At 43.4% G+C, this 12,325-nt stretch overlaps 1 protein-coding gene across 2 annotated transcripts in view; it reads right to left on the reverse strand.

Moving 5' to 3' along the window:
• Nucleotides 1-10,953, reverse strand: part of SFMBT1 (Scm like with four mbt domains 1) — an 88,358-nt gene extending 77,405 nt beyond the window's left edge. Inside the window, exons 1-2 of one of the 2 annotated variants that reach the window (XM_061357270.1) lie at nucleotides 10,795-10,953; nucleotides 5,839-5,918 (exon numbers count right to left, since the gene is read on the reverse strand). The gene's annotated coding sequence lies outside the window, so the exon portion shown is untranslated. The remainder of the gene's footprint in view (nucleotides 1-5,838; nucleotides 5,919-10,794) is intronic. The other variant, XM_061357272.1, reaches the window with a different exon arrangement.
• Between the last annotated feature and the right edge of the window lie 1,372 nt (nucleotides 10,954-12,325).

Here is a 12,325-nt window from a genome sequence, read left to right on the forward strand (position 1 = left end):
CGACCCGCCCTGCCGCTCGGCACCCGCCGCGGCACTGTCCGACGACGGTCCCGCCGGCGCCGAAGGGCTTCTCGCCGCGGTTCCGCTTCCCGGCCCGCCCGCTGCCCTCCCGCCGGGGCGCGGCGAGGCCCGGGCAATCCGCTAGAGGGGGGTCTCGCTACGGCGATGCGGGCGCAAGCGGCTCTTGAGCCAACCGGCTCTGCAGCCGCCGCCGAGCCCCGGCAGGCATCGGCCGGGTCACCCAGTGCCAACCCCTGCCGCCCCGGCCACGCGTTAACACCGCCGTGGGTCCCCACGAACGTCCTCGCACTCCCCGTTAGTGACAGCAGCCGCCCCTTCCCGCAGCATGAGCTGCGAAAACGGCTCGTGTCCTGCAAAACCCCAAACCCGTGTGCGACAGGAGGAAACACCAAAACTCGGGTACGGCAGAGCTCTCACACCGGCAAAAGCAAGAAACCAGCTCTTCCAAAACGTTCGGGTGAGCCTGGAAATTAGCTTTTAGTACCTACAACGGGGGAAGACAGTGTAGAAAACCAAACACGATCTGCACTGGAACACCTGAAAGGTCCCGTTTCCACTGCACACTGACTTCTGTGTCATAGTAGTTGTCAGCCACAGCAGGGTAGCTGTTTACAAAACGCTCAACTGGCCAGCTTCATGATACATTAGCTTTGTGTCACCCGTGATGTTTTGAAGGAGGTTGAATCTTCCTTTCTGGACATTCCCCTGTGTCAGTGAATGTCTCTAGACACTGGGCTCGCACACCGCACACACACATCATCCCGCGGGGATTACATCTCTTTATATCCCCTCTGCAAGAATGGCAACGCACGAGATGCTGAACACCAGTGGAAGACTGGAAGACGATCTGGATAACTTCACTGTGCCCTCAGTGCCTTGCTTCTATCCTCAAGGCTCCCCAAGCATCCCCTCTTGTGAAACCAGGAAATTTCAAACTTCCAGTCTAATTTATAGCCATTTGTTCCTTATCATTACTACCCTTCAAATTAACTAATTTTACCTCACTGATATTTACCTAAAATGTCCCTATAAATAGCAGTTAGATCATCTCTCAGTCTTTCTGCTGTGTTTTTAATCTTCTCTTTAAATATGTTTCCCAATCTTCCAATGTCCTCTAAACTTTCTACCCCACAAGCGCTGTTCTAAGCAAGGTCTGAACAGTCATATTAATACCTCACTGTCTACTGAAAACACCTCACTCGATGCATCCCAGAATACATTAGCATTTTTAAGACCACATTACAGTGGCATCATAGTTACCCTACAACCAATAATGGATTCCTCTCCTCATAATCTCACATTTGATGAACCCCTGAGCTTACTTGCAGTTATTCTAATTAATCTTTAAGTGCATGACTTCTTGCTATTACATTCCATCCTATTTCTGGTACACCAGGCAATAGATCATCCTCAGCCATTCTGCTAGTGCATTTTAAGAAGGTACTATGCCTTAAAAAATATGTCTTGTCCTATTTTTAAGATGATTTACCATCCAGCCTGCTCTGAGGTTTCCCCTCATCCATGGCAGCAACCCATTCACACCTTTGCCCATGTCAGAAGGGTGGCAAACACACTGTTCCTGGAAAGCAGTCTGCTCCTGAGCCTCTCTCTGGGAAACTTCCCACCACAAATTTCTGAGACACTCCACTTCTTCAGGCAAAGGTACCACTGGCAACACACTGAACCACAGCAGTTCACCTGCTTCCTACAAGCTCGTGATTCACGCAAAACAATCCATGTATCTTAACATCACCAGCCTCCTAATCATTACAACTTATTTTTCTTGTTTACATGAAGTGATTAAAAAGGAATTGTGAAGTTTCTCTACACCCCTTGGTACTCAAATCAGTAAGTCATGTGTATTGTTAGCATGACACCACCTTTTCCTTCTGTCCTTCCCTCATTTTAAGGAAAGCTTGTTTTGAAGCTAGGTTTTCCTGTGCTTATACGTAACTCATGGAGCAGAGCATCCCCCTTCAGTGAAGTGGGCATAATTCAGTTACAGGAACATCGCAACTGCCAGTGGGAGCAAAACACAGAGGCAATTGCTCTAAGATTTTAAGATATGGTAATCTGAATTAGATATAAGTTGGTTAAAAGTTTTGTCCCTACTTCCAGAGTAGATTTGCTTGAGTAAAGATTGTGTTATTTGACCTAACACAGACATACAAGTACAATAGCATTCTTACTGGAATTACTGTTTGTATCTTATGTGGGGAAAGATAGTGAGATTGGACCTAATATAGACGTATGAGTACCATATACTGGTCTTACTAGAATTACTATTTGGATCTTATATGGGGAATCCAAGAATGTTTCTGAAATCCTGTGACCCTTCATCACCCTCATCTGCAACCCAGACCCTTAATGGGGCAAAGGTGGGTGTTTGTGAGGGGAACAGGGGCACTACCAGAGCAGCAGGGCAAACCCACATGACCTAGGATGCTCAAGAGGGAGCTGAGACCAAGCCAAGTCCATCTTAATTCTCTACTTCATAGGGAGTTCAACACAGTGGTTTGAACTCATTAAGTTTTCCCTGACTACAGGGACTTTCTCAGCAAATGCTGATGATGCTTAGCTGTTAGCTTAGAGCTGCATGTCTTATTCCAAAATATATAGTGTTTTACTACACTAAAGAACAAAAACTGCTAAAGACTTTCTAGCATTCAGTGCTCTCCACTGTTCCCAAGGGCATCAATGTACAGCTCGTACTTTTGGGATAATAACCAGAGACATATGTTGATGTATTTGCAGTTGCCATCTCTGTGGTCAGTGAATCAGACTAACTCTAACCCAGAAGAAAACCTCCTGTGGGTGACTCAGTGACATCCCTGGACTTCTGCTTTGCTCTTCCTGTTTTCAGGCTTTGTTTTGTCTGAAAATTATGTTGGTTTTAAAGTTGATGAAAGGCTTAGCTGACAGCCCCGTGAAAGACAATCTGTGTATCCCCAAAGGAACTATAATACAGACATGAGGGAAGAGCCCCCTTGGATTCCTCCCTTTGCTGTTGCAGGAGCATGCCAATAGCACACAATGTAAATGCAATCCAGACCATCCGCCTCCTTCTGGCACCTTGTTAAAGATGCTTCTGCTGGTAGCAGCCTGTGCTAGATGTGCTGGTAGCTTAAGGTGTGGACATTGGGGATATTAATAGTTATTGAGGCAATGCTTTCTTTTGTTTCAAATATTCAAGACAGCTCTCTTTAAAAGGCATTTGTTGGTGTGCAGATACGCTTGATCAGGTTCAGCAGTAGGACAGGAGGAAGAAATTGAGATCCAAGTGGCTTCCTCCATACCTTCCCTTCCCCACCTGCCTGTTTCTGGTTTGAGACTCCAGACATGGCACAAGAAGGCTTCAGGGCCCATGTAGCTCCATTATCAGTCATTTAAATAAGTGCCAAAAATGGCTGCAGGGCCTTTAGTTAGATGGTTGGCTGGCAGCAGCAGAAGAAAGCATTTGTAAACTGGTCCCCACAGCATGGGACACTCACATTCCACCTTCCCTCCAGTTCAGATTTCAGTGAGTAATGTTCGCTTTGCACTTCTGCAGAGTTTAGAATTCCTCCAGTTTCTGGGAGATGTTCAGTCAACAAGTGATGTTAGCACAACAGGCAAAAGGGGATTGTATTCTAATACATGTGTCAGTGTCTACATTATTTTTCCATTACATCAAGAAGATGTGAGCATTCCAGAAGACAAGGAGGAGGTTTCTTAACTATCATCTTCTCCCAGTACAATTTTTGTAGCAGTCACCTGATGAATAACATAGAGGACTGAAATATTACTCGTGCTTGTGGCAGGCAGCGTATATGAACATTCAGACACCACTTGCTTCTTCCTGTCCCTCAGGGCTCTCACATTTCTGCAGTGTGGGCCATCTCTGTATGCAAACTACTGTAATTGAACCAATACTGGCTTCAAAACAATAAGCTCCAGGCCCAATAAACTCAGAAATAAAAAAATTAAATAGAGTGAGCAAGTATGGTCACAAAACAGTGAAATGTTGAGTATGTCAACACTCTATATACTTCTATCTAGAAGATACTACAAGAAGAATATCTCTATAGAAAAGCAAAGCCCCTCTATCTATATGATATTAACTTTGCTCTTTTATGGTTCTCCTTTTTAACATTTCTATCCACTTTCCAGCTTCTCACACAATTTAACTTAACATCTGTACAAGACAGTTACCTTCCACACCCAGTACTGGAGTATCCTCGACTTCAGTAAGGACAGAGCCTTGCTAAGATTCGCTTGCAAACACTGCCCATATTGTATTTTTCTGTATTGGACTATGATCTTGCCAATACTGATTAGCAGCTACTGGCAGGAAGAGTTACAGAGAATGTTTGGGGTTTTTTTTTTAAAGAGATACAGATGGAAAAGAGAGGGAGAGAACACGCTTTTTACAATAAAGTTTAGATACCACAATGCAATTGTGCAAACCCAATATTGTAATTTACCTAAGAACAAACCCAATTTATTTGCTTCAGTTTATGGGCAAAGTGTTTTTTCTCCCCAGATTAGAAATGTTTATGTAAGTTTAGAAAATCCTGATCAACCCAAACCCAGGAAAACAGATTAAGATTATAAAGAGCAGTAAAGCAGCCTGTCTCATTTCATTATGCAAGCTGAATGAAATACAGAAATTAAACCAAGAGCAGGAAAACAACTAATACTTAAAACTGCATTGGGAATACTCCAAAGACTCATTAACAGATGAAAAAGTATGATTATCTTGTTAGGAGTACTACCACCCATATAGAAGCTCTGATCAAAACAATAATTAAACCTCCAACAACAATCTCCCTGCATCATTAAATACTTTTGTACAAATAAATTAACTCTGCCAGCCAGAAACATCCAATAGAGACAATTTACCTCAACCAATACGTCCAAATACTCAGAAAGCTTCTCACATTCTTACCTGGGCACATGCTATCATCCTTCTTCAAAAAAAAAAAGCTTTTAAATAAATGATCTTGACAGCATCCCTATAAATTTCTGTATTTACACCACCACTGATAAATCAATGAACCATGTAGCTTGAGATAACAACCTGTCCCTTTGCCAGTGGTGAAAACTGATTCTCTTCCAACTAACATATGCAGCTGGGCAGGAATATTTATTTCTGAGCAAAGTAAATGGATGCTCAAGTGCGATTGTCTATATGCAGAATCTGGCAACAAATCAATATTGACTTTAAATAACCAATTTATGCCATTATTTTTTAACACATATGAATCTTATTAAATCCCATAGCGTGCCATCCTGAAGCGGCAATGCCGTCCTAATTTCTTTTGGTTTGTGGGTTTATCAAATTTGAGGCTTTAAGAATCCTGTTATTGGTGTCAGTTCCTAGCTTTTCCCTTTTATTGGCTTCCTTGGAAATATCTCCTGAGCTCTTATATCTTCACTTCAATTTGATTTTTTTTCCTGTGTCTGAGAAGGGTGCAGGCCTGAACTTGGTGTGTGTGTATTACTGCCTTTACTACAGGGGCAACCAGAACCAATATTATTTGGGGTTTCAGGGACATAGATGAAAGCAGATATACCGAGTCTTTATTTATGTTCCCTTAAGTAATCTGAAGAAGTGTAAGTATATTAGACAATTTGCAAATTGCCTGCAAGAAACTGCATTCTTGAGCCACATAAATAGCACTGCTCATGTATATATCATCTTGTAGCCTAATTTTGAAAACATCTAAGACCAAGATTAAGAAAATTGCCTGGATTCCTGAGGTTTGAATCCAAAGTTAGAAACAGAAATATGATGCAGAAACCAGGATCTGAAATTCCTATAAAGCCAAAACTAACCTTTCCAGATGCACCTCCAAGAACGGGCCAGGGCACAGACACATTAGCAGGGCTTGCAGGGAACTTCAGCCAAGCTGTACCTGTTCAGGGGAAAGCAGAATAATACAGTCTCAGAGGTGTGTTACTCTGGAAGCTTTTAATAGCAGAAAGCTCAAAAGAGTGTGAAATTACTGGTTTGAAGTAGATTAGAACTGAGGAACCTTATGTTAACATGATGACTTAATATGCATTTTTAGGAACACCTCACAAGACAAGTTCAGCCTGTTCATGGAAGTGAGGAGACAGGAAAACCCATTGGAAGAACTGCAGAGGAAAATAACTTTGTTTTCTTACGTACTAGACTCTACACCTTCTTTGACTAGCTATGGGTTTAGCCTTTGCTTGTGAATATATTAAGCAGTTGATCAGATTTACATGTTTATTCATTTTCTCCCTTAATTTAATAGAAAGTTGTACAACAAATTTAACTGAACTGCTGCAGGGAAAAATACAGGCTGCATCCCGTAATAGACACAGTGATAAGCATCTGGGTTCTTTAAGAAATGACACCTGATTTTTGGAGCACTTGCAATATGCATAATACAGTGAGACTGAGCCCCTGTGCTTACTGGTGTAACAGTTATTGCTGCATTGTCAGAAAGCAGGTCAGTCCCTTGAAGTGTCACTGAACAGTTAACTGCTTTGGGGCTTATTTTGTCTTCTTCTGTGTCATCCATTAGGAACTACCCCTGGAGAGAGGGCAGTAAACCAGGAGGACCAGCCTGATCCATTCGAACAAACCCAATATTCCTAAATCATGCTTTTTAGTTTCCCACATTAACTTACCTCATGGCTTCCCCTTTGTGCCTGGAAAGATTTATTGTTTTTATTCAACCTGAAAATCTGCTGGCATTAGATATATTAGGATACCCACAGGTGGTTCTTTTGTCATCCTATCACTGCAGTGGGAAGATAGCAAAATAAATCAATAAAAACAATGTCTTGGTTGATGCTTGGGGAAACCTATCTGTGGTTGAATATACAGCTCAGCAATAGACTGCCCTGTGTGCAGCCAGCATTAGGCACCACAGCTTCCACTCACTGGAGATCTCAAATAAGGGTTCTGGAGTTTATTTAGCTCTTCCCCACCACTCAGGCTTCTATCTAATTCTGTGGCCTTTCTAATAGCATGGTTTCTTTCTCCCGTACCCAGATATATGCTACAGTGGTTGGGTTTTTTTTTTTCCTACAAGGTCATGTTTTCTTTCTTTGACTTGAGCGCATTTGCAATAAGAGCCTAATCTGAAGCTGGTTTTCAGTTGCCACTCTCTGATGCTTGTTTTCAAATACTACATGCAAATCACGCCAGTGCTGCCTTCTGCACTTCCTCCATTTTATTTCCTATTGAGACTGATGTGAAGAGCTGCAGTCTATTTAGAAGATCGTGGTTGCTGCAGCAGAAAACAAAAGCTATTTCCAAAAGTGAAATTTCTTAGAATCAGTGTATTTTCTTCTGCTTATAATAGAAATGAGTATGAGCATTTGGAGTCTTCAGATATCCTCCCAGGTCTGAGAAGATGTGGGAAGAAGCAGAGTGGGTATGGAAAAAAAAAAAAAAAGTAGTTGATTAGTAAGTTTGTTTACTTATGCTCTGTTAATGAAGCAAAGTGAAGACTGCTGGAGTGAAGTGAAACATAAGAGAAACAAATGGCCGTTTAGCCTATAGCTGCATTCACTAAATTATTTTCCCCTAGGAACCCAGTGGACATGAGCGGGCATAGGCAGCCAGCTTTGGCAAAGGACAACCTTTAGCTGAACTTGGTACCATGAGAACCACAGAGCTCCAGGGCACTCAGGGCAAATTATTGCTACCCCCCTGCTTGTATGCGGGTAGGCATTCCCCACCTTGTATGAAAACCATGCAACATAGATACATGTGATCCATGTATCTTCTGGACTTCAGACAAACTGCCAGAGGAACATGACTCAGAACATGAGCTAACCTGAGAAGGAATGAAGCAGTGTTTGTCAAGATGTAACTGTCTCTCTGCCCTAAGAAGAAGGGTGCTTTGTCCTATGCTTGTCAAGCCAACACTGATTTCATACTTGAAGCCACTGATAACTCAAAACTGGTAAAGCCATAACTGAAACCATTTAATAATTGAAGCCACTGAAGGACCTCTATTGGAAAGCACAGCCTTAGTTTCCTGGTATTCTATTAAGGGAAGACTGCCATGGTGTGTGTTGCAGATCTGGTTGATAAATTTCTAGTTTTATCTTGAATACAATGTGCAACTGCATATCCAAAAAGCAAAATGCATAAGGAACAAACAAAGGCTGGTTCCTACAGGCTGCTATGACTATTCTAGTAATATTTTTCGACTTGTCTATCAAATATAGGAGGCATTCAAAGGAGGTAGTTACACAATAGAAAAGGGCATCCTGTTTTCTGGAGCTGTCAGGTTTAAATTCCCCTTACTGCAGAGCCAGGTGCCCCTTTGTGTTCCTGTTACAGCAGTGAAGCTCTGCGTCTCACTGTCAAGGAAAGCATTTGTTAATTGCTTCAAAATAACCTAGAGTGAATAAACATTTAGTTAAATAGCTAAAACATGCATACAGTGCCCTACACAATTTTCCATGCCATCAGCTGCAGCACAAGACGCTCATGTAGTGAGAACAGTCATGCCAGATGTTAGGTATGAACCTGCTTGTTTCTGCTGCATTTCCACAGTGGTAGGGTTGTTTCAACTCCATGACAATTGTGCAGAGACAGTGCTGAGGCAGTAGAAGCCTCTCGATATCTCAGCATACCTGAGACCCCTCCAGGACCACAGCCTTTGTGCTTTGTTTGCACTCAACATGGATGCTCAGGAAGCCTTACAGAGGGACTAGGAGCCAAGACTTGGTCATCTTATTTATGAGAAACAGAATCAATGCAATTATGGAATTACTATTATGAAGAAAAAAAAAACAAAACACACAACCAAAAAAAACCCCACAAACAAACAAACAAACAAACCGAAACAAAAAACCCAAAACAACTAAACCACAAAACCAAAAACATTTGCACTTTGCTGCAGCAAGAAAGAGTGTGGGGATTTGATTTCCAAAATTGACGATTTCAGAGTTTCCTTCGCTCTTTTATGACTCCTGGATAGCCCGATTTCTGGGTTTTTTGGTTCAAAAACTGGACAGCAGAGGGTGCCAAACCCCCAAGAGGGGGAGCACCCAGGCCCACTGAGCTCTCATGCATCACCTTAATTCCCCCGCGTTGATAGCTCTACTCCAGCACGACTGGTCAGGCCACATCGAGCCACTTCAGAGCCGCATGTTCCATCTGTGCTGATAGCTGTATTGGAGTGTATTATCTCATTTGGTTGTGTCAGCACTTCCATTACAGTTTATAACCTCTTACTTTGTGGATCAATCTAGGCTATTGCCAGCCAAGTTATTTTCTCTCTGATGTGCAATTGGCACTCAATGTTATCTCAGGAATCTGAAGCCATGGTTTGTTATCAGGATGTTGCAGAGATGACTTGCTAAATTAAAAGCAAGCACTTGATCATGCAGAGCTGAGCATAAACCCTCCCCCTCCTTGCACATGTGGCACAAATATGACACAGCCATTGATGAACTAAATCTGTTTAACTTAACATTGTTTGTACACAGCTTTTTACTTTGGCCAATGAAACATGAGATCAAAACATGAACAGTTCTGAAATCCCATTCTCATCCTACAGTGAATTATGAAATGAAGGACTATTATATTAGCAGGCATTTCTTCCTGTTCTAATAAAAAGATACACATTCTACATTTTCTGCAAACACTATTCACAGGACCAAGAAGGAAATTGGTCCTTGAGTAGTAACTAGTTACAACAGCTTCTAAGAGAGCCTACAAATTATTCTGATTGTACTTAGGAGCCAAATCCTGAAGCCTCTGTTGTATTCAAATTCTTGTTCTTTGCTGGAGTCAAAAATTTCTGCTCTTGGTCCAAAGAGCATTTGTTTCTCTTTTGTTTCTTGCCAGCGCCTTTCCTGAGGATGAGCACTGTCAGATGGCCAGTTTTACTGTTCACATACCTGATACACATAATCACTGGCCTGTTATTTCTACACTGGAGTGGGATCCATCATTCCTAACTGAAAATTTTGCAGATAACAATAATTTGTAAACAGTTATTCACTTTGAATGAGTTATGTAGGCTCCGTTTACTTAATTTAGCTATTTGTCAGCTTTATCAGTCACTTATCAACAGAAGTAGAAAGCAGGCCACATATTACCCATTCATCATCCCTTCCTGTCTCTGGAACACATGCAGTATATACTGCACGTGCCATAGGACTGGTGAAGTAGCTCATAATGTAACATCACCAGCAGAACCAAGTGCAACAGTTACTTTCTTAATGCCAAAAACTGTTAGGGTGCTTTGCAGCAGTGATAACATTTATACTCAATCCCAACATTTTGGCCTAACAAATTAGGTTATTGCGAACCCGTGCCTGTTGCTGGGATTCCGGACAGGAGGTGGTGCAATGGATTTCAGGCTGGACACAGTGCACCAGACATCCCTGTGCTGCAACACAGGGAAAAGACAGAGCTAGAGAGGCCCCGTGGTCCCTCAGGGTACAGTTTTTAGCATCTTTGTGTAGTAGCACATGATACTGAACTCATTTTGTGTGGAAAACAATCATTCCGAAGGCATGTTTTCAACAAAAACATGTATTTTTTGTGAAAATATATATTTTCACAAAACTACGAAGACCTGTATTTGCCTGCTGAGGCAGCATGATGCCCTCAGCCCGTAGCCAGCAGCACTAGGGGCTGTACTCTCCCCAGGGGAGCAAAACAAGGTAACCTTTACATCTCGGTTAAATCAAGGAAACTGAAACACCAGCACCACCTCCCCAGGCCTCACTGACCCTCTCGGTGCCCCAAGCTGAAGCGATGTGCATTGACCCAGACGTGAAGCTCACCCCCAATGCGTGTCCTCAGCAGTGTCTTCTCCCTGCAGACACCTCCCCTGGGCGGCTGGCAGCCTCCCACAGGACTCTGTTACCCTGCGATGAGGGGAAGCTTCTGGAATGGGACAGGCTCACCTCAGGCCTCCACACCCAAGATGGCCACCTCCTGTCTCCTCACCCATTCACTGTGCCTATTCCCCACCTCATCACACTCATTTTGGAGTTTGTCCTCAGGCTGGTTTTACTGTGTGGGCAGGCATTCCTCACTGTCTCTTCCCTACCTCATATCTAACCCTGTGCAGTCCTTTTTAGCTCTCAAATGTCACCCCTTGCCCTCCCCTTACTCCCAGTGCTGGCAGGGCCTGGCCAGGCGTTTGTCCAGCCCAGAAATTCAACCCAGTTGCCTCTGTCATGGTTTCAATCAAAACTAAATTATTTTACACATCAACAACAACAACAACAAAACCCACTGCAAAAATCAAGGTTAGAAAATCTCCACCTCTGCCCTTACCCAGCAGTAACGCGTTCACTGCTAAAACCGCCATGCACTGCCGGCCTGACACAAGGCAGGGGCATGGGGCTCAAGCCACAGACCTGAGCACAGCAGCAGGCAGAAAAGAGGTGGTGTTACTCTGTAACCTTTTAAGTAAACGCTGTCAGGAAAGCGAAGACTTAAAAGAGATTTACAATTATAAGCTCGTTCTACCAGCTCTTTAGCAGGGAGGTGGAAAGCTGCTGTAAGGATTTCAGGGGCACTATGGCATGAAAATGGTTCTGCTTGGAAAACAACCCCCTGGAAACACATTTTTTTCTGTTTAAGTTGTTTTGCAGTTCCCACAAATTTGCCATTACTTATCAATTAAATATTTGCTGCCGTTTATTTTGCCTGAAGATGTTCCTTTGTTTCTTCCTGTGACCTGGGGAGGATAATTGTGTGGATTACTGCTGGGATTATGCCATCCAGAGGGACCTTGACACGCTTGTGAGGTGGGCTGATGCCAACCTCATGAAGTTTAACCATGCCAAGTGCAAGGTCCTACACCTGGGTCGGAACAATCCCAGACACAGCTACAGGCTGGGCGGAGAAGAGATTCAGAGTAGCTCTGAGGAGAAGGACTTGGGGGTGCTGGTCGATGAGAAAATGAACATGAGCCAGCTTCAGTGTGCTCTTGCAGCCCAGAAACCAACCGTGTCCTGGGCTGCATCCAAAGGAGCATGACCAGCAGGTCGAAGGAGGTGATCCTGCCCCTCTACTCTGCTCTCGTGAGACCTCACTTGGAGCATTGTGTGCAGTTCTAGTGTCCTCAACATAAAAAGGACATGGAGCTGTTGGAACAAGTCCAGAGGAGTCCATGAGGATGATCAGGGACTGGAGCACCTCCCGTATGAAGATAGGCTGAGGAAGTTGGGGCTGTTCAGCCTGGAGAAGAGAAGGCTGTGTGGAGACCTCATAGCAGCCTTCCAGTATCTGAAGGGGGCCTATAGGGATGCTGGATGGAGAGGGACTCTTCATTAGGGACTGTAGTGACAGGACAAGGGGTAA

This window comes from Neopsephotus bourkii, unplaced genomic scaffold (genome assembly GCF_033783945.1).
Source record: "Neopsephotus bourkii isolate Nb327-2 ecotype Australia unplaced genomic scaffold, CSIRO-AGI_Nbou_v1 NB_887, whole genome shotgun sequence".
Taxonomy (NCBI): domain Eukaryota; kingdom Metazoa; phylum Chordata; class Aves; order Psittaciformes; family Psittacidae; genus Neopsephotus; species Neopsephotus bourkii.